We start from the raw sequence: 5,519 nt of genomic DNA, 5'->3' as shown, positions 1-5,519 counted from the left end.
CTGGGGTCTGGAGATTCTCCGATCCTGATCTGGAACCCCTCTGTTGGCAGTGCCTGAGTCAAGTCAGCCAACTGAGCTCAGGGGCCGGAGCCGACACGGGAGCGAGTTAACGTCCGGCAGGCTTGCAACATCAACAGTTGACATGACTTGACTCGGGCACTGCCAACAGAGGGCTCCCATGTCGGCTCCAGCCCCCGAGCTCCCTCCAGTGTCGGCTCCGGCCCCCGAGCTCCCTCCAGTGTCAGCTCTGGCCCCCGAGCTCAAACCCGTGTCGGGTCCGGCCCCCGAGCTTGCTCCCATGTCAGCTCCGGCCCCGAGCACGCTCCAGTGTCAGCTCCGGCCCCGAGCACGCTCCAGTGTCAGCTCCGGCCCGAGCTTGCTCCAGTGTCGGCTTCTCGAAAGTGCTTTGCTGTGCCTGCTCCTCCAGAGCACTCTCCAGTGTCAACACCACATAAGTGCTATTCAGATGCCTAGTTCAGCCCAGGGAGGGCTCTGGGCCCGAGTACAACCCCGTAAATTTCTCCATGCATTATTTTGGTGGAGGGGGTAGTAGGGCTCCAGCTATAGAGGCCTGGGTGGGGATGGGGCTGCAGCCTTGGAGGCTGCTCCACCATGGCCTCCTGAGTCTCTTGATCCGCCATGGTGCACTCAACTGGTAACCCACTCTGGAGGCCCACTGTATCGTATCTATCCTGAAGGACCTCCAGAGCACCAAAGCCCCATCCATCCCACCCCACCCCATCCCATCCTTGTTGAATGTTACACTTTTTCTAGGGGGCTTTTCTATTTGGTCCTTCCTGTTTGTGTCATGGTTTCATTTATTAGATCAAAATCAACACAGTTCCAGCTGTGTTGATTTTATCTTATTAGTCCTATTTAAGCCCTGTGTTTCCTTGTCTCTAGTGTCTGTTTTTAAATGTCTTCTCCCCCTACACCACGTGTGTTTCCTTGTGATTCTTATGAATGATTAAAGACTCTATATTAATTCTCCTGTGCCTCCTCTCTCCTTTGAATCATGAGAGTAGCATTTACTTATTGTTGGTCTGTGTAATTTGTTGTACAACAGCATTTCAGTGATGCCACCTTTTTATTTTTAAGAGAGGTTTATGCACCCCACTTACTTACTGTCTGTGCCCAATGGCTAGTCTTGGATTTTTTCCAATTACTGTAAGCTGAAATTTGTCTGAAGAGGGCTTGGCTTCTCTGTAATATGTAATAATACTAGTGGCAGAGTAACTGAAATCTGAACCATACAGCTTGTCACGTGAGAATAAAAGCAGACATAAACACCTGTAATAATCACAATACAGGACAAATTACCACAAGCTCACTTTCAAGCGACATTCACACATGGTTTCATGTTTCAATGAGATGTAAAATGATCTTAGAATAATTTCATGTGCACGTGATGGGTTGTGCAATGTTATTCCGAGTCTAAAAAAATGTGCCATGAAAACCTTGTGACATTCTTTTCATTGTGACATTTCGTCTATGTAGGTGTTATTTTTTTTTTAATTAAATTTGTACTTTTTGAATTCCTGTGCATCGGGTGTACGAAGTGTTTTGTCAACACCATAGCTTTTGCCACCTCTGTTTATTCAGAAATCTGTAAAAAGCACCTTTCATATCGTGTGTGTGTGTGTGTGTGTGTGTGTGTGTAGTGTTCTTAGGAGCCAAAATAAACATCAAATGCCAAAAGTTATTGAAATTTGGCAAAGGTAAGTAAATAGCAAATAAATAGCTCACATTGCACCACCAAACATGAATGCAGTGAAATGTTTTTTTCTTTTAAAGATTGGCAAATAGATGATTCTCTGAGAGACAATGCCCTGCAATGTGTATATGCTTATGCTTGTACATGTCTGCACAAAATGTCACCTATATGACTAAAATGTCTACTAAAATGACTAAAGATCAAAGATATATCATGCTTCTAGACAATACAAGTACATCCGTCTTGCAGCAGCACAGTCACACATAGATATGTGTGTAGGTTGCACTTCAAAGCAGGTGTGCTTGAGAGGAGAGTTATATCTGTCTGAATACCTGCCACAGATATGAATCACAAATAGATAAGCACAGTTTGACCCCAAAAAAATGCTGAAAAATTAATACAGCAAAAGCTCTGGGAATAAGGTGTGCCAAAATTTCAATAGATTTTGTCAGTCTGTTAAGAGGCCGTAAAGCCTACTCATTACTGGATAAAATCAGCGATAATAATGTTGTGTCTTGCTGAAGGCTTCCACTGATAGTGCTTAGAGAATAACATGAAATATGTATTAATGGTCAATGTTTAAAATGTATAATTGTTCAAATGTCAATATGTTTAATAAATTTACTATAATTTTGTTGCCCATAGCAGAAAATTACAGTACTTCATTTTTAAACTTGAGTCTGAAAATAGCCTTTTTTTAAAAAAAAAAAAAAAAAAAAAAAAGAAGAAGAAGATGATGAAAAAAAGTATTTACAAAGTCTAATTTATTTTATATTTTTTTATAATATGATAGATTAGAGAAAAAGGTCTACCCAGTATAAGGCATAATAAAATTGAAAATAGACCAGTTCTACATATAATGGAATAAATAGGCAATATTAGTCTCAATTAAGTAATCATTTATGTTTAGTGGCAAAACCTGTGTTGGAACAGTGAAATTTATGTTGTGTTGCCTGGGTTGAGATTCTGATCCTGTCATTACAATTCAAATTCCAAATCAGCACTCTGGAAAACTTTGTGAAAATAATAATAATAATAATAACACTCCTGTTTTGTTTTTGTTTTTTTCTACAGCAAGGAACTATTCTTTTATAAAAATATAAAACAGCATAAACTGATCTGTAAACCCTAAAGGTATTCATAAAAACCTCTTTATTTTGAATTGTGAAACACAAGATTGTGCAAATTCCATTGATTCACGTCATGAATCAGATGACGGTTGAGCTTGATGCGCATGACAATCCTTGAACCATTTTGTATTTTGACATTCTTGTATATGTTGGAAGTCAGTTCCTCTTCCCCACAGGTTAAGAGCTCCCCTGAGAAAGTCTACTTTCAAAAGTCTACTTTTTTTTTTTTTTTTTTTTTCAGGTGCAATGTAATTTTGCTCCTATCTCATATTTTATGCTATAAGACAAATACAGAGTTATGGCATGAAACTCTAGTTGGTGCAGTCAAACTCAATCTGTCCTAATGACATAATTATCACATGGCACAGCTGATTGGTTCTCTCCTGTATCAGTAGCCAAATATATGACTAGGGCTTACCATAGCAGTTACAGCTTACTTCAAAAACCCTCCACCTTCCCCAGCTCCACCTGTATAGATCTGTTAGGAGGTAATTTGTGTATACTATATGGGGGTTATTTCATGTATGTTATATTTGCAGCAGCAATATTTCTTACATGCTCACAGCAGCATTTGTGGATGCATTGCATTAGTAAGTCTCTGTACTTGCTCTGCCGCAGCAGCGTAGCAGATCTATTCCACCAAGACCAATACATTGACATGCACAATGTACATTACCATGCCAATTCCTCAGAGAGTTGTCATGACAGAACTTCTGTTTACTTTTTTCCATTTTATTTGATGAATCACTATGGCATTGAGATATTTAAAAATCGTACACAATTTAGATTCCTAAGTGTTTTTGCATCATGTAGATCACGTTTTGAATGAAAGCAATCAGGGAATATAAAAAAAAAAAAGTTTTGTGTTTGAAGAATTGCCATCAGTATTTCAGATATCAAGAGTCCCTTCACAGTTTTACATCTGCCATGTTTTGACATTATTATGATGAAGTTTGAAAAACTTCAGGTAAATATAAAAGGCTGATTTTAAAACATTTTGAAAATTACACACTTCCTGTGTAATTCCTTCGCAATTTACCAACTTCAATTGTTTAGATCATGTTGAGTTTGGTGAGTATCAAATTCCACATTCCATGTTTTTTTTTTTTCAACTTCCTGTTGGGTGGAGCACTGACTGTCGTCACGAAAATTGTCTGAGCTGATAAGATCTATGTATCTATATATGCATTGTGTGCCAAATTTCAAGCGTTTTTGAGCATGTTAAGGGCCCCATAACCCTGGTCTTAGAAAAACATTAGGGCCCTGTGCCCTTTATGGGCCCTAATTACGATAAGAATGTGTTGCCTTTTACTAAATTTTGAGAAAAGTATTCTTCTAGGATGGACAAGGATGTGGATCCTGCTTGACAATACCACCACTGTTGCTGTGTAGCATTTTCTTGCTGTTTGTCTGTGTAATTTATGTTGTAAAACATCATTTCAGTGATGCCACCTGTTTATTTTTAAGAAAGGTTTATGCATGGCTAACTTACTGTCTGTGCCCAATGGCAAGTCTTGGGTTTTTCCAATAAAGCTGAGGTTTGCCAGAAGAGGGCAGGCTTGGCTTCTCTGTAATATGTAATAATACTAGTGGCAGATTAACTGAAACCTGAACCATACAGCTTGTCACATGAGAATAAAAGACATAAGAGACATAAACATGAGACATAAACACCTGTAATAACCACAATACAGGACGAATTACCACAAGCTCACTTTCAAGTGACATTCACGCATGAATCACGCTTCAGTGAGATGTAAAATGATCTTAGAATAATTTGATGAGCACGTGATCAGTTGTGCATTGTTATTAAATGGCTAAAAAATGTGCCATGGGAACCTTGTGACATTCTTTTCATTGTGACATTTCGTCTGTGTAGATTCTTTATTTATTGAATCACTGTGCATCAGGTGTTAAAAGGACACTGTCAACACCATAGTGATGGTTAGCTTTTATGCCACCTCTGTACATTCAGAAGTCTGTAAAAAAAAAAGCACCTCTCATAGTATTACACCAAACTTAAAACTTGTTTAAAAACAGTTGTTATCTTTGAAATTATGTTTCCGACAGAGAAATTACACACTTCACCTTTAAGGGTTCAAGGTGCTTTGGATGATGTCCTGCCCCGACATGCCCATTGAAAACCCCTTTGAGTCTGTCTCTTTCTGCCTTCTTTACTTTTCTCTCCTTCTCCTCTCTTTCTTGACTGCTACACCCATCCACTGTAATGTAATTCATGTCTTCCCTATACTTAAGGCTAACCACAGGCCTTCCATACCATGCAGTGTAGAGAGACTCGCTTTGCCACCATAGACTTCAGCTTTCATGTGCAAACAGTGTGCTGAGGTCCAAGAAAGGCACGCTCAGAGGCACAGTGTTTTTCAGGCAATATTTTCACTAGTGTGTGAATGCTAGTCGCATTAAACATTTTTCCGCCTTCAAAGCATTAGACTACAACAACTAGCTGTTGTGGGTGAGCCTTAAGATGCCATGATATCCAGGTGCTGTGCAGAATAGGTATTTATCTCTTCAAGCTCCTCTGCATTGTGAGGCAGGTGACTTTGGAAAGTTCTGCACATGTGCTGTTGTTTTTCAACCATTAGCATGATGCGATCTGCCCTCATTCACCCTTTACCGATTAAGCGTGCATATTAAATTGTGTGTGAGTGTCATTA

Source organism: Carassius gibelio, chromosome B1, assembly GCF_023724105.1.
Source record: "Carassius gibelio isolate Cgi1373 ecotype wild population from Czech Republic chromosome B1, carGib1.2-hapl.c, whole genome shotgun sequence".
Taxonomy (NCBI): domain Eukaryota; kingdom Metazoa; phylum Chordata; class Actinopteri; order Cypriniformes; family Cyprinidae; genus Carassius; species Carassius gibelio.
Note: the sequence above shows the minus strand (reverse complement) of the source record.